We start from the raw sequence: 27,476 nt of genomic DNA, 5'->3' as shown, positions 1-27,476 counted from the left end.
TCGATCACGATGATCATCATCGAGTGCCCACGCCTCCCCCAAGGAGTGGGTCATACGTGCCTCGGCAGCATAATGATAGACATCCTCATAGTGGTGGGCGAATGATTCCAGTCGACCCCAGGGAACCGGGCTTTGACGCGAGATCTATTCTCGTTCAGGGCCTAGTCGACAGAAACAGAGCTCACAGAGAAGACCGTGACAGGGATTTTCCAACCAGCAACAGAGTGCATGTCTCAGGTCCAGAGTGCTTCAGCAGAGCCATAAGGGCTGCGATGATTCCTCCCAACTTCAGATTGGCGGCTGGAGTCAGTAAGTTCACTCGCGAGTCCAAGCCTGACACTTGGCTTGAGGATTACCGAGTGGCTGTATAGATTGGTGGTGGCAACGATGAAGTAGTCATGAAGCACCTTCCTTTGATGTTAGAGGGCTCGGCCAGAGCGTGGCTAAATCAGTTGGCACCTGGTAGTATTTATACATGGGAATATCTTGCCCGAGTGTTTGTCAGAACATTTGAAGGTACTTGCAAACGGCCGGCAGGGCTGACAGAATTACAGTGTTGTGTTCAGAAACATAATGAAACTTTGATGGATTATATCCAGAGATGGATCACGCCGCACCACACAGTCAAGAATGTGTCAGATCACCAAGCAATTTGTGCCTTCAAAGAAGGTGTTAAGTATCGGGAGTTGAATCTGAAGTTCGGTTGGACAGGAGATATGGCTCTGACTCGGATGATGGAGATTGCCACCAAGTACGCCAATGGTAAGAAGAAGACCGACTCTGGACTGGCAAGCACAAAATAGTCGCCCACAAAACCGGAGGAGGGAACTCCAGTCGGAAGCAGAAGCTCAAGGCCGAACCAGCTGCTCCTGGAGAAGCCTTAGCCGTGACCCAAGGAAAGTTCAAAGGGAAACCCAAAGGATCGTGGAACCCCAAGAAAGTAAAAGATCAAGATGGAAATGATGTGCTAGATTTACCATGCCACATTCACACCAAGAAAGATGAAGAGGGTAATTTCATTTATCCAAAGCATACCACTCGACAATGTCGACTCCTAATCCAGCAATCCCAAGAGAAACAACCCAAGGAAAAGGAGAAGGAAGCGGACAAAGTCGAGGATGAGGAAGAGGACGATGATGGTTACCCCCACGTCAATTCCACTCTGATGATTTTCGCTGATGTTGAGAGTAAGAGTCGACTGAAAGTCATCAACAGAGAAGTGAACATGGTCGCCCCGGTGACACCCAGTTATTTAAAATAGTCTCAGACTGCCATTACATTCGACCATTCTGATCACCCAGCGCACATAGCCACCCCTGGGAGGCAAGCGCTGGTGGTCGACCCAGTAGTCGGAGGCACTCGGTTGACTAAGTTTCTGATGGACGGTGGCAGTGGTCTGAATATACTGTATGCAGAGACGTTGAAAGGAATGGGCATTCCGATGTCCAGACTCAGTGAAAGCAAAATGAGTTTCCATGGAGTCATTCCTGGCAAGAAGGCTGCGTCACTCGGCCAGATCGCTCTTGATGTAGTTTTCGGTGATTCCAAGAATTACCGCAAAGAAAAGTTAACATTTGAAGTCGTGGACTTCCAGAGTGCTTATCATGCTATTCTGGGCAGGCCAGCTTATCCACGTTTTATGGCTCGACCATGTTACGTGTACCTCAAATTGAAGATGCCTGGTCCTAAAGGAGTGATCACTATCACTGGCAATCGAAAGAAGGCAGAAGAATGCTTCCAAAAGGGCTCAAAGATCGCCGATGCACAGATGGCAGTAGTGGAATTGCAGGAGTATCAAAAAATGCAGATCCAAGTAATTTGTTGCGAGCTAAGAAGCCTGCCACATATTCGGCATTCCAGTCGTCTGGTGAAACAAAGCCGATTCACATTCACCCGACGGATCCCAATGCTGCTCCGACTCACATTTCAACAACACTCGACTCCAAATAGGAAGAAGCGCTCATCCAGTTCCTCCGTGAGAACTGGGACATCTTCGCATGGAAACCTTCTGACATGCCAGGTGTTCCCAGGGGACTGGTTGAGCATCGTTTGCGAGTCGACCCAAAAGTGAAACCAGTCAAAGAACATCTTCGACGGTCCGCCATACAGAAGAGAAAGGCAATCGGCGAAGAAGTAGCTCGACTTCTAGCAGCTGAGTTTATCCGAGAGATTTACCACTCCGAGTGGTTAGCGAATGTTGTCATGGTCCCAAAGAAGGACGACTCACTTCGCATGTGCATTGACTTCAAACATATCAATCGGGCCTGCCTGAAAGACCACTTTCCTCTCCCTCGCATCGACCAAATAGTCGACTCGACTGCGGGGTGTGAGTGTTTGTCCTTTTTGGACGCTTATTCCGGGTATCATCAAATCCGTCTGTATGGACCCGATGAGATAAAAACAGCTTTCATCACCCCATTTGGGTGCTTCTGTTATGTCACTATGCCATTCGGTTTGAAGAACGCTGGAGCCACATTCATGCCGATGATTCAGAAATGCTTGCTCACTCAGATCAGTCGGAATGTGGAAGCATACATGGATGACATTGTGGTCAAGTCACGTAAAGGTTCCGACCTATTAGCTGACCTTGCTGAGACCGTTGCCAACCTCAGAAGGTATGATATCAAGCTTAATCCATCAAAGTGCACGTTTGGAGTTCCAGGCGAAAAATTACTCGGTTTTCTCGTTTCCGAACGAGAGATCGACGCTAACCCAGAGAAAGTGGGTGCCATACTCCGGATGAAACGCCCTGTGCGTGTGCATGATGTCCAGAAGCTTATTGGTTGTTTGGCCGCCCTAAGTCAATTCATTTCTCGCCTTGGTGAAAAGGCACTGCCTCTTTACCGACTGATGAAGAAGTCAGATAAGTTTGAGTGGACTCTTGAAGCTGATGCAGCATTTGCAGAGCTTAAAGCCCTGCTTTCCACCCAGCCGGTGCTTGCTACTCCAATCAGCAAAGAGCCTTTACTGCTTTACATTGCAGCCACTGGACAAGTCGTCAGTACAATACTTACGGTCGAACGGGAAGAAGAAGGAAAAGCCTACAAAGTTCAGCGCCCAGTATACTACGTTTCTGAAGTTTTGACTCCATCAAAGCAAAGATATCCACATTATCAGAAGCTTGTTTATGGGAATTATATGACCACGAAGAAGGTTGCACATTACTTCTCTGATCACTCCATTACATTCGTCAGCGACGCTCCATTATCAGAGATTCTGAACAATAGAGATGCAACTGGTCGAGTGGCAAAGTGGGGGATTGAACTCCTTCCCTTAGATATCAAGTTCGAGGCAAAGAAGGCTATCAAGTCCCAAGCAATAGCGGATTTCCTCGCCGAGTGGATCGAACAACAACTGCCGACTCAAGTTCACTCGGAGCACTAGACCATGTTCTTTGATGGTTCCAAGATGCTGAATGGTTCCGGTGCTAGGGTGGTACTGGTATCCCCCCGAGGAGACAAGCTCAGATATGTCCTCCAGATTCACTTTGATTCATCCAATAACGAAGCAGAATATGAAGCACTCTTGTATAGGTTGCGTATGGCCATCTCACTCGGTGTCCGTCGCCTCATGGTCTATGGCGACTCGGATTTGGTAGTCAATCAAGTGATGAAGGAGTGGGACGTCAGAAGCCCAGCCATGACTGGTTACTGCAACGCGGTGAGGAAGTTGGAAAAGAAGTTTGAGGGGTTAGAGATCCATCATATACCCCGACTAAAAAATCAAGCAGTAGATGATTTAGCAAAGATAGGCTCCAAGGGAGAAGCCATTCCCAGTAATGTGTTCCTGGAGCATATTCATGCACCTTTAGTTCAAGAAGATCCCTTCGCTGAAGATCCCCCGCAGCCTAAGAGTGCCACAGATCCGACTGAAGTCGAGGTCCTAGCCGTGGTCGACTTGATCATGGAGGTGTTGGTCATCACTCCCGATTGGACAGTGCCATACATTGCATATATCCTTAGGAAAGAGCTCCCAGAGGATGAAGAAGAGGCTCGACAGATCGTCCGTCGATCCAAGGCCTTTACTGTAATAAGAGGACAACTGTTCAGAGAAAGTGCAACCGGGGTCAGCCAGAAATGCATAACGCTAGAAGAAGGTCGAGTGATCCTCCACGACATCCATTTAGGGACACGTGGTCACCATGCATCCTCTCGAACCATTATGGCTAAAGCATACCGAGCTGGATTTTATTGGCCACGAGCAAATGAAATGGCGAAAGATATAGTCGACAGATGTGAAGCCTGCCAGTTCTACTCCAATATGTCACACAAACTTGCATCTGCCCTGAAGACCATTCCACTCGTCTAGCCCTTTGCTGTTTGGGGATTGGACATGGTTGGTCCACTGAGGACTGGTAGGAGTGGCTTCACTCATGTGGTTGTAGCAGTCGACAAGTTTACCAAATGGATCGAAGCCAAGCCTATTAAGAATCTTGAAGCTAGTACTGTTGTCAGCTTCATCAGAGAGTTGACGTTCAGGTATGGATTTTCGCACAGCATCATTCACTGACAACGAATCGAACTTCGATTCTGATGAGTTCAGAACCTTCTGCGCCTCACAAGGCACACGAGTCGACTATGCTTGAGTCGCCCATCCCTAGTCGAATGGACAAGCAGAAAGAGCAAATGGCTTGATTCTCAAAGGACTGAAACCCCGACTGATGCGAGATCTCAAGCACGCAGCGGGCGCCTGGGTTGATGAACTTCCATCCGTTCTTTGGGGATTAAGGACAACTCCCAATCGATTGACTGGCCGAACTCCATTCTTCTTGGTCTATGGAGCCGAAGTTGTTCTACCGAGTGACTTGCTTCATAATGCACCATGAGTTGAGCTCTTCTCTGAAGATGAAGCAGAACAAGCTCGGCAAGACGCAGTTGACCTCCTAGAGGAGGAAAGAGAGATGGCCTTGATCCGGTCGACCATTTATCAGCAAGACTTACGTCGATTCCACGCTAGACACGTGAAGGGTCGAGCCTTTCAAGAGGGTGACTTGGTTCTTCAAGTGGATCAGCAGAAACCACACAAGCTCGCCCTAGCTTGGGAAGGTCCCTTCATTGTCATCAGAGTGCTCCACAATGGAGCATACCACCTTTACAATGTCGAGCATAAGAAGGACGAGCCACGGGCTTGGAATGCGGAGCTGCTCCGCCCCTTTTATACTTAAGTACTCGTTCAAATAAAATGTAATAAGAAATACCTTTGTAATTTGTTTACCAAAGACAAGAGCTTTACAGTCCTCTTGAATGATTCTTGTTGCTTTTATTTGCGTCTGAAATCCCCCAGTGGGTGACTTAGCTGCGAATCCGTTTCGCCTAAGTTCAAAAGAAAATCCTACCGAGTGGTGAGCAAGCCTCTCACTCGGGGGCTTAGCTACGAATCCGTTTTGCCTAAGTTTAAAAAATCCTACCGAGTGGTGAGCAACCCTCCCACTCGGGGGCTTAACTGCAGTCCAGTACTCGCCTAAGTTTGTAAAATCCTACCGAGTGGTGAGCAACCCTCTCACTCGGGGGCTTAGCTGCAGCCCAGTACTCGCCTAATTTTGTAAAATCCTACCGAGTGGTGAGCAAGCCTCTCATTCGGGGGCTTAGCTGCAGTCCAGTACTCGCCTAAGTTTGTAAAATCCTACCGAGTGGTGAGCAACCCTCCCACTCGGAGGCTTAGTTGCAGTCCAGTACTCGCCTAAGTTTAAAAAATCCTACCGAGTGGTGATCAACTCTCCCACTTAGAGGCTTAGCTGCAGTCCAATACTCGCCTATGGTTTAAAGTCTGCACATATCCGCAAGGACGACGAGGTACAGGTCGACTACAACCTTCCCCTTAGGAGCTGCGCCACAAGTACAACGTAGGCTCCATCCCTATCCGCAAGGACGACGAGGTACATGTCGACTGCAACCTTCCCCCTAGGAGTTGCGCCACAAGTACAATGTACGCTCCATCCCTATCTGCAAGGACGACGAGGTGCAGGTTGACTGTGGCCTTCTTCTCCAAGCCACACCACAAGTACAACATGCGCTCCATCCCCATCCGCAAGGACGACGAGATGAAGGTCGACCGCGGCCTTCTTCTTCGAGCTACGCCACAAATACAACGTGCGCCCCATCCCTGTCCGCAGGGACGACCAGGCGCAGGTCGATTGAACTCTCCACTTCAGGGCTACATCCCAAAGAGCAAATTCCATGCAAAGGCAAATACAAACATATTCAGAAATAAACCAAGTTCAGATAGATCCTAAAATTTCCAGGCGACGGATCAAAAGTATTCGAGCATCAAGCCCGAAGGAGTTTAATGGTTATAGCAACCACTCGGCATCCCGAGGCAAATTTAAGGCAAGTTTAAATCTCAAAGTTTGTTCATTCGGCAGGAGGAGGGTTGGCCAGTTCAATGAATTCGTCCAAGTCGATTCCATCTGCAATCCGAGTGGCGGCAGCTATGAAAGTTTCCATAAAGGATTGGAAATTGTGTCTTTTGGTGTTGGCGACCTTGATCACCGCCAGCTTATCTTCGCGGGCTTCCTTGCAGTGGACTCTTACAAAGGACAATGTCACGTCAGCACCACACCGGGCAGAGGACTTCTTCCACTCTTGCACTCGACCAGGGACCTCGTTGAGCCGAGTCACCGGAGACTCGAGGTCATTTTGAAGCGCCGCCCTTGGCCAGAGTGATGAGTCGGTCTGTGAAACTGCCACCTTCAGACGAGCGAGGTAACTTGTAACACTGGCGACACGGGATTCCAGTCGAAGCACATTCATGGCAGCCTCATCGCCGACTGGAGAAACAATAGGGTCCAAACCCGTCTCGATCCGTCCAGTCTCCTCGTCAAAGTTTTGGCAGAATTCTGCAGTCAAGGAGTTAGTGAGTCGACTGGACTGGACTAACTTGCAAGCAGTAAAGTAGTCGGATTAAAAGGAGTTCCTTCCAGCATAAGAAAGAGCTTCTTGGCAAGAGTTCTCAGATAAGCTTCCACGTCATTTCTCTTACGAGCCGTGGATTCCAGCTTCTCATTCAGAGCCATCTTATCCTTCTTCAGACGAGTTACCTCTCGGTTGGATTCAGTGAGAGAGGACTTCAGCTTGCTTACTTCTTCTTCCAGCACTCCGACCGAAGCCAGCTTCTAGTCCGCAAGGGTAGTCTTATCTTGAGCCTCCTTCTACGCAGCTGCAAGGTCCAAGTCCTTCTTCTCCAGAGCCAACCTCATTTTCTTTGCAAAATAAGCAATCGGATCAAACAAGAGATCGAAGAAATATCTTAAAGGACGATCGACGTGAACTGTTGACAGGCAGTTAACTTCCATACCAGCAGCTTCATCTTGAGCTTTCTTCAATTTTTGTTGGGCTAGCTCCAAGTCAAGGTTGAGTTGCCTCTGCTTCTCCTCAAATTCGGCGAACTTGGAAATGAGAGTACAAGATTTTTGCAGAAGGTAAAAGACATGTCAATCGACAAGATCAAAGATTATTTACTTCTGAGTGAATAAAACTTAAAAGTTTACTCAGACCCCAGCCGACTGCCCGCAGTCGACCGCGGTCTCGGGGACCACACCCAGCGGGTGCACTTGGCGTGCCCCCACTCGACCGGTCCACCCGGGTCGAGTAAAAAAAAGAAGAACTATTCAGACCCCGGCCGACTGCCAGCAGTCGACCGCGGTCTCAGGGACTACACCTAGTGGGTGCACTTGACGTGCTCCCACTGGTTCAGATCCGACTCGGCCGGTCTACCCGGGTCAAGTGGAACAAAGGAAAGTGAAAAGTACTCAGACCCCAGTCGACTGCCCGCAGTCGACTGCGGTCTCGGGGACTACACCCAGTGGGTGCACTTAGCGTGCCCCGACCGGTTCAGATCCCACTCGCCCAGGCCAAGTGGAAAAGCACAAATACTAAAGACAACGAAACACCCAGTGGGTGTATAGATTCGACGCAAACAATAAGAGATTATATGAAAGAAAATATTTCAGGTAGCATATCCTAATATAACAAGGTCAGTCGAAAGCCAACTTACCTGGACATTGGCCCGAAGAGCCGCGCTGGCATCGTAAGCAGCCTGGCTGTTGTCGTGCACCGTCTTCATCCGCTTCATCATCACGCTAGCCTAACGGATAGCCTCCGCAGCGGCGTCCGACTGGCTTTCTGGACAATTGGTTCCATCGTCAGTCCCACCTGCATCTTCAAGTTGTTGGACAATTGGTTCCGTCGTCAGTCCCGGCTGAGATGTCTTGCCAGCCGCTACTTTTTTGTTCTTTCTGGGCCTCGGGGCCACATCTTCATCATCATCCGGAAGCTCGATAACGTTGGGTGGGGCTGCAAACAAATTAGTCGACCCCTAGTGAATCACCAGAATTTAATTGACCAAATAATCAAGAACAAGATCACGAGAATTGTACCTGGGTTGGAGGTAATCGCGTCTTCCATTTCCTCGTCTCGGTATTGGCGGGAGGAAGTTCCAGAGGTAGCAGCACTGCAAATGTCAGCATTCAGTCGGTTATGTTCTGTTGCTCGAGTCGACCAAAAGATCAGGTCAGATGGTTACCCAAAGATGGTGGGAATGGTCACTTTGATTCTGGGCAAAGCCTTCGGCGGTTTGGAGGATGCGACCTTCAATGGTTTCGGCGCTGGAGGCGGCGCGGTCTTGAGCTGTTTCGATACCTTCTCAGTCGGCACCGAAGAAGACGTCCGAGGGCGCTTTGAAGACTGCCCAGTCGGTGCGGCCACCAGGTCAGGGGTGCTTGCCGGGTCCTGAGCGTGCTTGGACCTCCTTTCTCTGCGAGGAGGCGAGTCGACCTCTTCTTCGTCACTCGGGTCGTCGCTCTCCTCGTCCTCCTCTGCATCCGAGTGCCACTCGCCACTCTCGCCCCCGCTCGCCTCTTCCTCGAAATTTTGCCCCTGCACTCCATTGGGCATCGAGTACGTATCAATAAGAGCCTGAAAAGACAATGAAAAAAAGAAAGACAGTCGACCGTCAACAAGATGTTACATAGTAAATCAAGAAGACACTCGACAATGCAGAATCGTACCTGTTCCGGCTGGCGTAAATGGTCGAATGGAACCACCCTCCTGGACCCCCGGGGATTATCCTTGTTGTCGGTAATACCTCTCAGCCACTTCTCCACTGTGTCCTCACTAACATCCTCCGGGTGGATCCGAGTGGAATCCTCGAGTCCCGAGTACATCCACATCGGATGGTCACGAGCTTGGAGTGGTTGGATACTCGACTGAGGAAGACCTCCAGCAGGTCCATACTAGTCACTCCGTCGCGAACAAGTTGGACAACCCGCTTGACCAACACCTTCACCTGCGCCTTCTCCTCCGGGATCACTCTCAAGGAGGAGGGCTTTTCCACTCGACCATGGAAAAGGGGGGAAGTCCAGTCGACTGACCCAGGGTCAGCTGGTCCTTGCAGTAAAACCAGGTCGATTGTCAGCCCTGGACCGAGTCGGGAAGGTGCTCTTGTTCCTCATTTGAATTCCAAGACCCCCGCACATCTATATCACGTGCGTCCTCTCGTCACTCGGGTTGGCCTTCTTGACCGTCTGGGAGCGACATGTGAATATGTGCTTGAAGAGATCCCAGTGTGGTTGGCAACCCAAGAAATTCTCGCACATAGACACGGAAGCAGCAAGGTACACGATGGTGTTTGGAGAAAAGTGGTGGAGTTGAGCCCCGAAGAAGTTCAAGAAACCGTGAAAGAAAGGGTGGGGAGGCAAAGAAAACCCACGGTCGACATGAGTGGCGAGGAGTAGGGGTGGGCACTTTTGAACCGAAAACCGAAAAACCGAACCGAACCGAACCATATTAACCAATTTATCTATTAATTTGGTGATTCGGTTTTTTGTTCGATGGGAAATTTTAAGGTTGTTCGGTGTTTAGTTTTTGTTTAGTTTCCAGTGTGAAAAAACCGAATACACCGAAAAAACCGATATATACGATACCCCATGCAATACCTTGTTTTCGAAAGTGCAGCGGGGGCGCGTCCTCTGGCAAATACTTGTTGGTTGTGGCAGATGTCAGGCCAGCCGCTAGATGAGTTTCTAATCTCACAATCTAACTAGTACTCGTAGGAGTATGTATGCATGCCCGGTGCTTGGTTATGGAAGTAACTAGCAATTAGTGTATCAATTAGTGCATGAGTTGCTTAGTTTACACGCATCACACATATTCTTCCGTACATAATACATGTAACGCCCCATGTGATTTTACACTTAGTTATGTTCACTAGTTTGCTTGACCGAATAAAGTACGGACTGATATTAAGGTTGCTAGCTCTTGTGATATATACTGATGAGTGCATGTATTTTGGTTTTTCGGTTAACCGAATAAACCGAACCGATATATTATGGTTAATATGGTTTGGTTTCTAAATATTGTGTGATTAATTCGGTTTCCATTTCTTCAAAACCGAAATTATAAAACACCGAATAAACCGAACCGTATTAACCATATAAACCGAATGCCCAACCCTAGCGAGGAGAACGCACTCACCCTCCTGCGGCTGCGGCTCAGTCTCGTTCCCTGGGAGCCGCACCGATTCGTGGGGGATCAGTCCCCCCTCAACCAGGTCATCAATGTCATCTTGACTGATTGTCAAGCGGATCCAGTCGCCCTGGATCCAGGCAGGCGGTAGGCCGGATCTCGATGAAGATCCGCCCCGGCTGGTCTTCTTCCCGTTCGCCTTCGCCGTCGCCTTCTTCGCACGCTCCAACGCCACCGTCTTCTCCTTCCCCATGGCAGCGAATCGAGTTCGAGCGGGGCGACGACGTCGAGAGCAGAAGCAGGCGCAGCGGAGGAATCTGAGGAGGAGGAAGAAGAATGGGGGCGCACTGTTCAAAAGCCCCGGCCCGGCGCCTTATATAAGGTCACTTCCGAGTGACTGACTTGTAGGCCCGGATGATCTTATCAAATCCCGCAACATCCGCGCGCGCGATACGTGGCAAACAAGGTGGCGCAAAGATCGAGGCGGCCTGCCTAATCCGTCCCGATTACTACGGCCTCCCCCGGCCGGCGCGCTTAGCAAAATTCGAATCCCGTGAAATCCGCAGGCGGCAGAACAACCCTTCAGACGGATGATTTTTTTCATATCAACACTCGAAACTTAACAATGAAAGTTCACTCGACAAAACCAATAATGGATCAAGGCGACTGAACAAGCAGTTGAAGCCATCATGAAAGTTCATTCGATCTCTGGGCGAGACATTCTCAAAGCACAAAAGCTGAATCGGAAGGATTATCAACTCCTTCTCCACTTGAACCCTGAACCATTCGGGGGCTAATGATGAAGCTACATACCTAGGGTAGGGTCATAGACCTGACCTAGACATCCTCCCCTAGGACAGCACCCTAAAGCCAGGATCATCCAAAGGGTACCATCATCCACTCGACCGGAAACATTCCACCCGGAAGAATCGATGTCACTCGACCGTCGCAGAAGTCACTCAACGGCAGAAGAGCTAAAGCCACTCTGCATATGCAACGGTCGAGCATTTACTTATAGGCTTAATTGGCATTCACATCACTTTAATGTGGGTGTTACCAGTAACGTTCTCTCTTCAATGTACCTTAAACCCTCTGTGTCGTGGGCTGGCTGGGGTCCTGGCGCACTCTATATAAGTCACCCCCTCCACAGGCACAAGGGTTCGCACCCCTTGTAACTCACACGCATATAACCCAGTCGACCGCCTCCGGGCTCCGAGACGTAGGGCTGTTACTTCCTCCGAGAAGGGCCTGAACTTGTAAACCTTGTGTGTACAACTCCTCCATAGCTAGGATCTTGCCTCTACATCCCTACCCCCCTATTCTACTGTCAGACTTAGAACCACGACAACCAGGGCAAGGGTCGCGCACCCCTCCCCCCTAGTCCGAATAGGACAAGGAGAGGGGGGGCGCCCCCTTTCCTTCTTCTCCTCCACCTCTTTCCCCCTCTTCTCCTAATCCAACAAGGAAGAGTAGGACTGCTCCTAGCGCGCCCCCTCCTGGCCGGCTGCACCTCCCCCTTGCTCCTTTATATACGGGGGCAGGGGGCACCCTAGAGACACAACAATTGATCTGTTGATCTTTTAGCCATGTGTGGTGCCCCCTCCACCATAGTCCACCTCAATAAAAATGTAGCGGTGCTTAGGCAAAGCCCTGCGTCAGTAGAACATCATCATCGTCACCACGCCGTCGTGTTGACGAAACTCTCCGTCAACACTCGGCTGGATCAGAGTTCGAGGGACGTCATCGGGTTGAACGTGTGCTGAACTCGGAGGTGCCGTGCATTCGGTACTTGATCGGTCGGATCGTGAAGACGTATGACTACATCAACCGCGTTGTGCTAACGCTTCTGCTTTTGGTCTACGAGGGTACGTGGACAACACTCTCCCCTCTCGTTGCTATGCATCACCATGATCTTGCATGTGCGTAGGAATTTTTTTGAAATTACTATGTTCCCCAACAGTGGCATCCGAGCCTGGTTTTATGCGTAGATGTCATATGCACGAGTAGAACACAAGTGAGTTGTGGGTGATATAAGTCATACTGCTTACCAGCATGTCATACTTTGGTTCAGCGGTATTGTTGGATGAAGCGGCCCAGACCGACATTACGCGTACGCTTACGCGAGACTGGTTCTACCGACGTGCTTTGCACACATGTGGCTGGCGGGTGTCAGTTTCTCCAACTTTAGTTGAACCGAGTATGGCTACGCCCGGTCCTTGCGAAGGTTAAAACAACACCAACTTGACAAACTATCGTTGTGGTTTTGATGCGTAGGTAAGAACGGTTCTTGCTAAGCCCAGTAGCAGCCACGTAAAACTTGCAACAACAAAGTAGAGGACGTCTAACTTGTTTTTGCACGGCATGTTGTGATGTGATATGGTCAAGACATGATGCTAAATTTTATTGTATGAGATGATCATGTTTTGTAACCGAGTTATCGGCAACTGGCAGGAGCCATATGGTTGTCGCTTTATTGTATGCAATGCAATCGCCCTGTAATGCTTTACTTTATCACTAAGCGGTAGCGACAGTCGTAGAAGCATAAGATTGGCGAGACGACAATGATGCTACGATGGAGATCAAGGTGTCCGCCGGTGACGATGGTGATCATGACGGTGCTTCGGAGATGGAGATCACAAGCACAAGATGATGATGGCCATATCATATCACTTATATTGATTGCATGTGATGTTTATCTTTTATGCATCTTATCTTGCTTTGATTGACGGTAGCATTATAAGATGATCTCTCACTAAATTTCAAGATAAAAGTGTTCTCCCTGAGTATGCACCGTTGCCAAAGTTCGTCGTGCTCAGACACCACGTGATGATCGGGTGTGATAAGCTCTACGTCCATCTACAACGGGTGCAAGCCAGTTTTGCACACGCAGAATACTCAGGTTAAACTTGACGAGCCTAGCATATGCAGATATGGCCTCGGAACACTGAGACCGAAAGGTTGAGTGTGAATCATATAGTAGATATGATCAACATAGTGATGTTCACCATTGAAAGCTACTCCATTTCACATGATGATCGGTTATGGTTTAGTTGATTTGGATCACGTGATCACTTAGAGGATTAGAGGGATGTCTATCTAAGTGGGAGTTCTTAAGTAATATGATTAATTGAACTTAAATTTATCATGAACTTAGTACCTGCTAGTATCTTGCTTGTCTATGTTGATTGTAGATAGATGGCCCGTGTTGTTGTTTCGTTGAAATTTAATGCATTCCTTGAGAAAACAAAGTTGAAAGATGATGGTAGCAATTACACGGACTGGGTCCGTAACTTGAGGATTATCCTCATTGCTGCACAGAAGAATTATGTCTTGGAAGCACCGTTGGGTGCCAGGCCTGCTGCAGATGCAACTGACGACGTTAAGACCGTCTGGCAAAGAAAAGCTGATGACTACTCGATAGTTCAGTGTGCCATGCTTTACGGCTTAGAACCGGGACTTCAACGACGTTTTGAACGTCATGGAGCATATGAGATGTTCCAGGAGTTGAAGTTAATATTTCAAGCAAATGCCCGGATTGAGAGATATGAAGTCTCCAATAAGTTCTACAGCTGCAAGATGGAGGAGAATAGTTCTGTCAGTGAGAATATACTCAAAATGTCTGGGTATAACAATCACTTGATTCAACTGGGAGTTAATCTTCCGGATGATAGCGTCATTGACAGAATTCTTCGATCACTGCCACCAAGCTACAAGAGCTTCGTGATGAACTATAACATGCAAAGGATGGATAAGACGATTCCCGAGCTCTTCGCAATGCTAAAGGCTGCGGAGGTAGAAATCAAGAAGGAGCATCAAGTGTTGATGGTCAATAAGACCACCAGTTTCAAGAAAAAGGGCAAAGGGAAGAAGAAGGGGAACTTCAAGAAGAACAACAAGCAAGTTGTTGCTCAAGAGAAGAAACCCAAGTCTGGACCTAAGCCTGAGACTGAGTGCTTCTACTGCAAGCAGACTGGTCACTTGAAGTGGAACTGCCCCAAGTATTTGGCGGATAAGAAGGATGGCAAGGTGAACAAAGGTATATGTGATATACATGTTATTGATGTGTACCTTACTAGAGCTCGCAGTAGCACCTGGGTATTTGATACTGGTTCTGTTGCTAATATTTGCAACTCGAAACAGGGACTACGGATTAAGCGAACACTGGCCAAGGACGAGGTGACGATGCGCGTGGGAAACGGTTCCAAAGTCGATGTGATCGTCGTCGGCACACTACCTCTACATCTACCTTCGGGATTAGTATTAGACCTAAATAATTATTATTTGGTGCCAGCATTGAGCATGAACATTATATCTGGATCTTGTTTGATGCGAGACGGTTATTCATTTAAATCAGAGAATAATGGTTGTTCTATTTATATGAGTAATATCTTTTATGGTCATGCACCCTTGAAGAATGGTCTATTTTTGATGAATCTTCATAGTAGTGATACACATATTCATAATGTTGAAGCCAAAAGATGCAGAGTTGATAATGATAGTGCAACTTATTTGTGGCACTACCGTTTAGGTCATATCGGTGTAAAGAGCATGAAGAAACTCCATACTGATGGACTTTTGGAACCACTTGATTATGAATCACTTGGTACTTGCGAACCGTGCCTCATGGGCAAGATGACTAAAACACCGTTCTCCAGAACTATGGAGAGAGCAACAGATTTGTTGGAAATCATACATACAGATGTATGTGGTCCGATGATTATTGAGGCTCGTGGCGGATATCGTTATTTTCTCACCTTCACAGATGATTTGAGCAGATATGGGTATATCTACTTAATGAAACATAAGTCTGAAACGTTTGAAAAGTTCAAAGAATTTCAGAGTGAAGTTGAAAATCATCGTAACAAGAAAATAAAGTTTCTATGATCAGATCGTGGAGGAGAATATTTGAGTTACGAGTTTGGTCTACATTTGAAACAATGGGGAATAGTTTCGCAACTCATGCCACCCGGAACACCACAGCGTAATGGTGTGTCCGAACGTCGTAATTGTACTTTACTAGATATGGTGCGATCTATGATGTCTCTTACTGATTTACCGCTATCGTTTTGGGGTTATTCTTTAGAAACGGATGCATTCACGTTAAATAGGGCACCATTGAAATCCGTTGAGACGACGACTTATGAACTGTGGTTTGGCAAGAAACCAAAGTTGTCGTTTCTTAAAGTTTGGGGCTGCGATGCTTATGTGAAAAAGCTTCAACCTGATAAGCTCGAACCCAAGTCAGAGAAATGTGTCTTCATAGGATACCCAAAGGAGACTGTTGGGTACACCTTCTATCATAGATCCGAAGGCAAGACATTCGTTGCTAAGAATGGATCCTTTCTAGAGAAGGAGTTTCTCTCGAAAGAAGTGAGTGGGAGGAAAGTAGAACTTGATGAGGTAACTATACCTGCTCCCTTATTGGAAAGTAGTTCATCACATAAACCGGTTCCTGTGATGCCTATACCAATTAGTGAGGAAGTTAATGATGATGATCATGGAACTTCAGATCAAGTTGTTACTGAACCTCGTAGGTCAACCAGAGTAAGATCCGCACCAGAGTGGTCCGGTAATCCTGTTCTGGAGGTTATGTTAGTAGACCATGACGAACCTACGAACTATGAAGAAGCGATGGTGAGCCCAGATTCCGCAAAATGGCTTGAGGACATGAAATCTGAGATGGGATCCATGTATGAGAACAAAGTGTGGACTTTGGTTGACTTGCCCGATGATCGGCAAGCCATTGAGAATAAATGGATCTTCAAGAAGAAGACTGGCGCTGACGGTAATGTTACTATCTATAAAGCTCGACTTGTTGCAAAAGGTTTTCGACAAGTTCAAGGGATTGACTACGATGAGACTTTCTCACCCGTAGCGATGCTTAAGTCTGTCCGAATCATGTTAGCAATTGCCGCATTTTATGATTATGAAATTTGGCAAATGGATGTCAAAACCGCATTCCTGAATGGATTTCTGGAAGAAGAGTTGTATATGATGCAACCGGAAGGTTTTGTCGATCCAAAGGGAGCTAACAAAGTGTGCAAGCTCCAGCGATCCATTTATGGACTGGTGCAAGCCTCTCAGAGTTGGAATAAACGCTTTGATAGTGTGATCAAAGCATTTGGTTTTGTACAGACTTTTGGAGAAGCCTGTATTTACAAGAAAGTGAGTGGGAGCCCTGTAGCATTTCTGATATTATATGTGGATGACATATTGTTGATTGGAAATGATATAAAATTTCTATATAGCATAAAGGGATACTTGAATAAGAGTTTTTCAATGAAAGACCTCGATGAAGCTGCTTATATATTGGGCATCAAGATCTATAGAGATAGATCAAGACGCTTAATTGGACTTTCACAAAGCACATACCTTGACAAAGTTTTGAAGAAGTTCAAAATGGATCAAGCAAAGAAAGGGTTTTTGCCTGTGTTACAAGGTGTGAAGTTGAGTAAAACTCAATGCCCGACCACTGCAGAAGATAGAGAGAAGATGAAAGATGTTCCATATGCTTCAGCCATAGGCTCTATCATGTATGCAATGCTGTGTACCAGACCTGATGTGTGCCTTGCTATAACTCTAGCAGGGAGGTACCAAAGTAATCCAGGAGTGGATCACTGGACAACGGTCAAGAACATCCTAAAATGCCTGAAAAGGACTAAGGATATGTGTCTCGTTTATGGAGGTGACAAAGAGCTAGTCGTAAATGGTTACGTTGATGCAAGCTTTGACATTGATCCGGGCGATTCTAAATCGCAAACCGAATACGTGTTTACATTGAACGGTGGATCTGTCAGTTGGTGCAGTTCTAAACAAAGCGTCGTGGCGGGATCTACGTGTGAAGCGGAGTACATAGCTGCTTCGGAAGCAGCAAATGAAGGAGTTTGGATGAAAGAGTTCATATCCGATCTAGGTGTCATACCTAGTGCATGGGGTCCAATGAAAATCTTTTGTGACAATACTGGTGCAATTGCCTTGGCGAAGGAATCCAGATTTCACAAGAGAACCAACCACATCAAGAGACGCTTCAAGTCCATCCGGGATCTAGTCCAGGTGGGAGACATAGAAATTTGCAAGATACATACGGATATGAATGTTGCAGACCCATTGACTAAGCCTCTTCCATGAGCAAAACATGATCAGCACCAAGGCTCCATGGGTGTTAGAATCATTACTGTGTAATCTAGATTATTGACTCCAGTGCAAGTGGGAGACTGAAGGAAATATGCCCTAGAGGCAATAATAAAGTTATTATTTATTTCCTTATATCATGATAAATGTTTATTATTAATGCTAGAATTGTATTAACCAGAAACATAATACTTGTGTGAATACATAGACAAACAGAGTGTCACTAGTATGCCTCTACTTGACTAGCTCGTTGATCAAAGATGGTTATGTTTCCTAGCCATTGACATGAGTTGTCATTTGATTGACGGGATCACATCATTAGGAGAATGATGTGATTGACTTGACCCATTCTGTTAGCTTAGCACTTGATCGTTTAGTATGTTGCTATTGCTTTCTTCATGACTTATACATGTTCCTATGACTATGAGATTATGCAACTCCCGTTTATCGGAGGAACACTTTGTGTGCTACCAAACGTCACAACGTAACTCGATGATTATAAAGGTGCTCTACAGGTGTCTCCGAAGGTACTTGTTGGGTTGGCGTATTTTGAGATTAGGATTTGTCACTCCGATTGTCGGAGAGGTATCTCTAGGCCCACTCGGTAATGCACATCACTTAAGCCTTGCAAGCATGGCAACTAATGAGTTAGTTGTGGGATGATGTATTACGGAACGAGTAAAGAGACTTTCCGGTAACGAGATTGAACTAGGTATTGAGATACCGACGATCGAATCTCGGGCAAGTAACATACTGATGACAAAGGGAACAACGTATGTTGTTATGCGGCCTGAACCGATAAAGATCTTCGTAGAATATGTGGGAGCCAATATGAGCATTCATGTTCCGCTATTGGTTATTGACCGGAGATGTGTCTCGGTCATGTCTACATAGTTCGCGAACCCGTAGGGTCTGCACGCTTAATGTTTCCATGACAGTTATATTATGAGTTTATATGTTTTGATGTACCGAAGGTTTTTCGGAGTCCCGGATATGATCACGGACATGACGAGGAGTCTCAAAATGGTTGAGACATGAAGATTGATATATTGGAAACCTATATTTGGATATCGGAAGTGTTCCGGGTGAAATCGGGATTTTACCGGAGTACCAAAGGGGTTACCGGAACCCCCCGGGGGTTAATGGGCCACAGTGGGCCTTAGTGGAGAAGAGGAGAGGCGGCCAGGGCAAGGGCCACGCGCCCCTCCCCCTAGTCCGAATAGGACAAGGAGAGGGGGCGGCGCCCCCCTTTCCTTCTTCTCCTCCACCTCTTTCCCCCTCTTCTCCTAATCCAACAAGGAAAAGGGAGGGAGTCCTACTCCTGGTGGGAGTCAGACTCCTCCTGGCGCGCCCCCTCCTGGCCGGCCACACCTCCCCCCTTGCTCCTTTATATACGGGGCAGGGGGCACCCTAGAGACACAACAATTGATCTGTTGGTCTTTTAGCCGTGTGCGGTGCCCCCCTCCACCATAGTCCACCTCGATAAAACTGTAGCGGTGCTTAGGCGAAGCCCTGCGTCAGTAGAACATCATCATCGTCACCACACCGTCGTGCTGACGAAACTCTCCCTCAACACTCGGCTGGATCGGAGTTCGAGGGACGTCATCGGGCTGAACGTGTGCTGAACTCGGAGGTGTCGTGCGTTCGGTAATTGATTGGTCGGATCATGAAGACGTACGACTACATCAACCGCGTTGTGCTAACGCTTCTGCTTTCGGTCTATGACGGTACGTGGAGAACACTCTCCGCTTTTTGAAATCACTACGTTCACCAACAAAACAATGCTCAAAGAGATTGAAAAGGGCAAGAAGAAGATGAAGAAAAACAATGGGTCAAACTCGGCTCAATCAATTGGATTGGATGAGGAAGGAGAAGAAGAAAATGGTGCGGCGGACTTGCAATCAACCGTGCCAACAAGTGTAACACCCACGATGCGGCTATATCTCCCACGTGTCGGAGCATGACTTAGAGGCATAACCACATAGTAGGTGTTACAAGTTGGTATCAGAGCCTTCCCCGACTTAGGAGCCCCCTGCTTGATCGAATCGCTGGCGTTGTTGAGTCTAGAAATAACAATGTTTTGAGTCTTTTAGGATTATATATCGGAGATTAGGATTCTTTTTACTCCTCAATCCCTTCATCGCTCTGGTGAGGCATCCTGACGTAGAGTTTTGACTCTTCTTTTCCCAAATTTCACTAATTTTTTTTAGGTTCACGTGGGTATCTTGGAATCGTTCCGATGGTTTTGTGACGAGAACATTGTTCTTGGTGCCTCCTGAGATTTAGGGGTTGTGGCAGTGTCCCGGGGAGTTGAGCTCCGAGGTGTTGTCGTCACAATTTTATCGTTGCAGTTCTGGAATCCCTGAGTTTCGCCGACATCAAAAATCTCTTTTATGCAATTGTTGGTGAGATAACCTCGATGCCACCCAGTACTGGGGCGGGAGTTCGGGAGTATTGCCATAACTCGTATAACGGATGCTTTTCGAAGGTTGAGGTAAATGATTTCCGAAGGTTTCTTGGTTATGTGTTGAAGGATGGATATAGCTGGATGTAGGATTTGCTAGTTTTGGGTGAGATATTATGCTTCCCCTGTATCCCCAACACCTGATTGCATAACCGAAAAGTTTCGGGAGTTTATAAGTGGGAATTCAAGTAGCTCCTAGGATATCTTTCCGACAGATTCATGATATGAGATTGGGGTTCGACGTCTAGTGGTCCGCCTATCCACGGTTGGTTTTACAGTGGTCTCGTTGTGTCTTAAAGAGTCCTTGGCTTTGCTAACTCGAGGACGCTTCGTATGTCATGTGCACTGCCTTGTACATGATGGTGTTGTACGATCGAGCCTGTGTGGGCCCCACCACGAAAACTTCAGACGAAATCTCTATCATATGTTTGTTCCAGCTTATTCTGCAAGCCAATCCTTTGTTTTGTTTTGAGTTGTGGTATTCGAGTTGCTTCGAAGTCAAGCATTGATTTCATACCTTCCCTAAGCGGTGTTCTCATATTCCTATGTGAATACTAATCCTTCATGATAATCGAGATTGTCATGTCAATCCTTTTTCATCCGGCGTGTTTCTCTTCAAGTGGATTCAATCATGTCAACATTCGCAAGACCACCTTTCAGTTCTTCTCAACGGTGTTTGTTTCATCCGTCTCCAAGTTGACTTTGTTTTCCCGCCCACCCACCCCTTTTTTTCTTCAAGGACTCAGATCTCTTATTCGAGTATCCTTTTATTGATGAGGAGTCTCTCCATTCTTTTCTTTCAATGCTCTTATCCAATGATTCTCATGAAGATGCTCTACAAGTTCATCATTCTTTGTTCTTTTCCTTCTTCGGTGGATCCAATGCGATCTTTCGGTGTTGATCATATCATTTTTCCTCGTTTCAAATGATTTCTCATGCGGTGCACCTCTTTATCATTCACCTCTCTCTATTCAATTGTTCCGGAGTGCTGAAGATATCTCATAAGATTCAAGTTTCCATTCTCTATTTGCTCAAGTTCTTTCGAGATTGTTATCTCATTCAAGCTATTTTATTCAACCGATGCAATCTCTTTTCAAATCGCTAAACGGTGTATCTTTTGAGTGGGTCCTAACCCACAGGTCTTTTTCCCAGGATCTTACCTGACTCTTCTAATTTTCCTGGAGCTACCCTCAAATTCTTTTCAAAGTTTGACGTGAGAATGAGTTATCATCAGTCAAATGCTTTCTCCAAGATCTTTCAAATTCTTTTCATCGTTGGTTCAACTTTTCTATTCTTCATTATTCCGGAGTATCTCAACAATTCATGGTGGTCTTTCTCATCGTCATTCTCAACTTTTGCAGACCGAAGAGGAGTTCCTCTTAAATCCTTACCCGTTATCCCAAAGATTCATGGTTCTAGCTTGCTGCCATCCTCTCATAAATTGTTTTCGATTGTCAGAATTCTTTTCATCCATCTGGAGCAATTCAAGAGTCTTTTCAGTCTGATTCTCCGAAGGCCATCATTTCGGGAATATTCATTCTCAGCTTTCAGCTATTATTCTCCAAATCTTACCGGTGCATCATTCAAATATTCTCTAATCAGATTCTGATCTCTTTGTTCTCATATATTTATATTCCCTCAAGTATCTTCAGTCGTTTTTCAATTCTCCCCGTTGAATTGCGCCTTTGCTACGTTCATTTTCAATTCTTATGGTGGTTCATTTAAGATTTCTCTTCCTTTATTTATCATATCAATTTATTCGTTGCTTCAACCCTACCGGTGGTTCGCAGAAGACCTTCTCAAGTTTGCGCCATACCTATCTTAATCTTTTCTACGAGAATAAGTAGTATGCCAAATCTATTGCTTGTCATCAATTTATATTGGTGAAGGATACGCATAACATAATTCTTATTCTTGTTCATCCAAGTGATTAATTCCTGCTTTCCGGAGTAGTTCATCATATCACATTCTAGGTTTGAGATGCTTTATCTTTTCTTCCGGAGTTCCAAGTTTTTTCCACTTTATATCGTCGCAAAGCTCCATCTAAATCATTACAAGGTTTCACCTTGTGTTTTCAACTTCTCTTTCTTTTCGTTATCCTTTTGTTTACCGGAGTTCTTCATGGAGGCGCTACAAGATGGTTCATAAAGGATTTAATTCCTTCTCGAAGTGTTCTTCAAGATTCTTTCCAGAGGAGCTCAAGGATTCTTCATCTTGCAATCTGGAGTGCAATTCTTTCCACCGTATCATTGGAGGTGGTATTATTCCATTCTTGATAATTTGAGTTCATGTTTCATGATTCACATGTTGTTAAGAATGAGGTATTTTAAATCCATCAACCTCTTCGTTGGAGTTATCTTGTTGCTATTTATGGTGCTCATAAATGACCCAACTTCTTCATCTATCCTCCCGGTGAAATAAGTTTCTCATCTTCTTGTTTATATCAATCCAATCTATTGTTTCCGTTAGTGGCAGAATTTCACCTCATAATTTCAAGATGTTTTCTATAAGCCCACAACAGGCTTACTCTTTTCGTTGTTGGTTTTACCAACAACTCCGTTCGACCCTTCTCCTAAGGATGCCTTTTCAAGCTCTTTTGTGACAGAAGTTGGCATTTTCTTCTCCGTTCCTTTATTTTAATTATCTATCTTCTATTCTTTCGTTCCGGAGGCATTGCGTTGTTGCTCTCTCCTCTCATCATCTCGAATGTTGAGGATCGTATTTCTTTTCGTGCTTATCCATTTAACCGGAATGTTGTGCCCTCTGCTCAAGTTCTTTTCATCTTATAAAGTTTCTTATCACTTTTCAACCGGAGTGCTGCCCGAATTTGTTCTTCCTTGTTCCTCTTTCCTAATGGAGTGTTTTCAACTTCGTTCATCTCCGTTGCATTCTTTCTTTCAATTTGTGTAACCTTTTCAAGGTTCTTTGGTTTCACTCGTTTGTCAAAGAAGCAACTTAGTTTTACCTCTTCTCTTTCTCTTCCGTTTTCCCTCCGGTGCCATCCTAGATCTCGGGACGAGATCCTCTCGTAGTGGTGGAGTGTTGTGATGCCACGAGACCGATGTGCCAGGTGTCTTCCAGTTATTCGCTAATGTTGCCATGCCATTCGCTTGCTTGTTGCATCTTGTCATGTCATCATGTGCATTGCATCCATCGTGTTTTTTTTACAAAAACTTGCATCCGTTCGGGTTCCCCCAGTTCCGTCTGTTGTCCGTTCTGAGCCCAGACACACTTGCACGCGCCCGCGGCATGTCCGAAATATTATTTTATAAGTGGCCAGAAAATGTTCTCGGAATGGGATGAAAGTTGGCATGCGGTGTTGTTTTGTTGTTAGTAGGTCGCCTGCCAAGTTTCATTGCACTCGGAGCTCGTTTGATAGCCCAACCGTTAAACTATAGCAGCATTATAGTCGGTCAAACGTCGGACGTTTTCGGTCTCCGGAAATAGTCGCCGGGTCTCTCTCTTCTCTTCTCTCAGCCCAAGGCCATCTATACAGTCCTCTGCATACCGCCAGGCCCAACCTAACCTCTCTCGTCAGCACGCGGCCCTCCTCGCGCGCGTGTCCGAAAGCTGTCCCGGACCCGACCCGGACAGTCGTCGTCGTTGGATTCGGATCATCCCCTAAATCTTTCAGTTTCTTATTTGATCTACCCTAACCTAATTGTCCCGGGCCATCCGATTATAATCGGAGGGTCCAGATTATCCTCATACTCCCTATTATCATCGACCTACTATATATAGGGGCCTCCCCTATTTCATGTCTAGTTAACCTAGACCCTAGGCAGACCAACTCCCTCCAATCCCACAGCCGCCGCCACTCTCTTCCTTGGGATCGCTCCCGATCCAAAACCCACCGGGCCAACCACCTTCTCCCCTCGACCCTCCCAGATCCACCTCTCCAATCAGCCTCCGACCACCTCCCTGGTTTATCGTGACGCCCAAATCGTAGCAGCCAACCATCATCCTCCTACCTCCTGCCCAAGCAAGCACGGCCACACTCACCGAAGTTCTTCACCACCCCAAGCTGCTCTGCCTCCGTTGTCATCCCAGCGGAGCCCCGTCCTCCCGAGCTCTCCCGCAGGCAGCCCAGTGCCCGATTCAGTCGGGGTCGGGGTGGCTACCCGTGCAGCGAACAGGAGCACGAGCTCCTCCTTCCACACCCCATAGCCGAGGAACGCCCCGACCCCGTTGTTCCTTGCTGGACCAGCAGATGGACCTCGCCGCCCTTGCTCAAGGTCGTTCCAGCGGCTCCGAACTGCAGGTCCTCCTCAGCGCATCGCCCCTCTGTTTCTCACTAGCTCCTTCTGCTGTCTCTAACCGTGTCCTCGCCGTGTTCTTCTTCAAGGACTGCACCACCGGGTCGGAACTCAGGAAGTGCTCCTCCACCGCTGTTGTTCTGCCGGAGCACCGGTGCCGCGGATCCGCCCCTCGTCAGCATGTCGTCCCCATCTCCAGGCTCCCCTGCAACTTCTACTACTGCCTCCTTCCTCTCGTGCGAGACAAGTCGGCGCTTCGTCCCGCTCGATCCTGCCGCGCCCGGTGACCGCGCAAGCGAGCGCCCGTCTGCGCCAAGCCAATCGGCCCTGCAACCGCTGACCTCGTCAGTGAGCATTCAGTTAGCAGCAGCCCCGTCAAATTCGTCCTCCTCTGAACCCCGCTGTCCTCCTCTTCTCGCGCGGCCAGCGGCCTCGACAGCGACCTCCAGGACTAGCGCCGCGCCCTGCTTCTTCCTCCTCCTCGAAGAGATACCCCTGGCTTCGTCTCCGGCCAGAACGGGCGTCCCCGACCTCCACCGCCCGGATACGGTGACTTTTGCCGCCACCGCCAAGAACCTCGCCGGAGAACGCCTTCACGCACCTCGATCCGCCTGTTCCCGCCGGTTTCCGACGACCCCGTAGCCAGAACCACTGTCATCGTCCTCTGCATCGCCATGGATGTGTTGATGTTTCTGTTTTCAGAACGAGCAGTTTGCCCGCTCGCCTGCGTCTTTGTTGACCGAGCACGATGCCCCAGCGCCCGCGTCTGGGCCACTGCTACTCCGGCCCAGCCGCTCCCCTCCACCGCGTCAGGCCCAGTCTGCGCCAGGCGGCCTGCTGCCTCCGTCGAACTGGGCTTTGGCCTTGGTGAGCACCCCAGCGCCCAGCGTTTTCGGCCCATGATGTGTTTTTTTTCTTCCCTGAACGATTTTTCTATTTAACCAGGAACACTTGTTTTGCAGAAAACCCCTCCTTCTTCATGCATATAATAACGTAATAACCATGAATCTTTCGTAAAAACATTATATATGAAAAATGCTTAGATTTAAGTGTAGATTAATAATGTGCCACTTTCATGCATGTTAAAGATGTTTAAACTTGTTGTTTGCTTTGTTTTCCCATATTGCCATGTTAAAATGATTAAATTCATAACAAATTAACCGTAGCTCCAAATCTAATAAACTTTATATGTAAATGGGGTAGAAAAATGCCTAGATCAACATGGTGACTTTACTTTGCATGTTTAACAACTGTGAAATTATGTTTAGGGCAGAACAGTACCAAACCTTAAAATATGCATATGGGGTTTTACCGGAATTGTTGTTCGTTGTTTCCGGCCTCATTTAAACTTGCCTAGATAGGTAGTTTTGTTGTGCTTCACCCCTTGCCATGTTAATCAACATTTAATATTGTTGGGTACATAAACGACATCGAACTAAATAACTTGTTGTGGTGTTCCGTCAATATGCAACTCGTTGCATATTGAGCTCCACTTAATTTGTAGTGTTGATTGTGCACTTTGCCATGCCATGCGTCATTAACCGGACATGCATCATTCTTGGTTGTGCTTCATGCCCTATTTATGTGGTGGTTATTTACTATATTGTTTGCTTCTTTCCGGGTTGCGTATCTCGTTAGCTTCGGTTCCGTTCTGGAGTTGTGAGGATTCGTTCGACTATGTCCGTTTGTCTTCCTCATGGACCCGTTCTTCTTCCTTGCGGGATCTCAAGCAAGATGACCATACCCTCGAAATCACTTCTATCTTTGCTTGCTAGTTGCTCGCTCTATTGCTATGCCTCTGTCGCGATACCTACCACATGCTTTATCATGCCTCCCATATTGCCATGTCAAACCTCTAACCCACCTTGTCCTAGCAAATCGTTGTTTGGCTATGTTACCGCTTTGCTCAGCCCCTCTTATAGCGTTGCTAGTTGCAGGTGAAGATTTGGAGTTTGTTCCCTGTTGGAACATGATTATTGTTGGGATATCATTATTATATCTTGTTTACTTTAATGCAGCTATACACTTGGTAAAGGGTGGAAGGCTCGGCCTTATGCCTGGTGTTTTGTTCCACTCTTGCCGCCCTAGTTTCCGTCATACCGGTGTTATGTTCCTTGATTTTGCGTTCCTTACGCGGTTGGGTTATAATGGGAACCCGTTGACAGTTCGCCTTGAATAAAACTCCTCCAGCAAGGCCCAACCTTGGTTTTACCATTTGCCACCTAGCCTTTTCCCTTGGGTTTTACAGACTCAAGGGTCATCTTTATTTTAAACCCCCGGGCCAGTGCTCCTCTGAGTGTTGGTCCAACTTGTCAGCCGCCGTTGGCCACCAGGGGCAACTCTGGGCTAGCCTATCGGAAGTTTGGACAATCAGGCATTGTTGAGGAAATCCTTAACTGGTAGCTGCTCGGTTGGCTAGCGAGTAGGAGATTAATTGGATAATTGGCAAGTTAATCGGCCATTTAATCAATTAATCGGATGATTTTTCGTTTTATTGTCTACTCGGTGACCCTATGAGTAGGGATTAATCGGCAAGTTAACTGGTTAATCAGATGAATTCTTGAACAGGGCAATCAGGTGTGCCCTGAGAACGAGATATGTGCAGCTCCTATCAGGATTTGTCGGCACATCCGGGCGGCTTTGCTGGTCTTGTTTTACCATTGTCTAAATGTCTTATAACTGGGATTCCGAGTCTGATCGGGCTGTCCTGGGAGAAGGAATATCCTTCGTTGACCATGAGAGCTTGTGATGGGCTAAGTTGGGACACCCCTACAGGGTTATGAACTTTCGAAAGCCGTGCCCGCGGTTATGGGCAGATGTGAATTTGTTAATGTCCGGTTGTAGAGAACTTGACACTGAACTTAATTAAAATGCATCAACCGCGTGTGTAGCCGTGATGGTCTCTTTCCGGCGGTGTCCGAGAAGTGAACACGGTGTTGGAGTTATGCTTGAACGTAAGTAGTTTCAGGATCACTTCTTGATCACTTCTAGTTTGCGACCGTGCTTTGCTTCTCTTCTCGCTCTCATTCGCGTAAGTTAGCCACCATATATGTGTTGGGGAACGTAGCAGAAATTCAAAATTTTCCTACGTGTCACCAAGATCTATCTATGGAGAGACCAGCAACGAGGGGAAGGAGAGTGCATCTACATACCCTTGTAGATCGC

The sequence above is a fragment of the Triticum aestivum genome, chromosome 3A (genome assembly GCF_018294505.1).
Source record: "Triticum aestivum cultivar Chinese Spring chromosome 3A, IWGSC CS RefSeq v2.1, whole genome shotgun sequence".
Taxonomy (NCBI): domain Eukaryota; kingdom Viridiplantae; phylum Streptophyta; class Magnoliopsida; order Poales; family Poaceae; genus Triticum; species Triticum aestivum.
The sequence above is the reverse complement of the archived record's forward strand: the minus strand, read 5'-3'. Positions refer to the sequence as shown.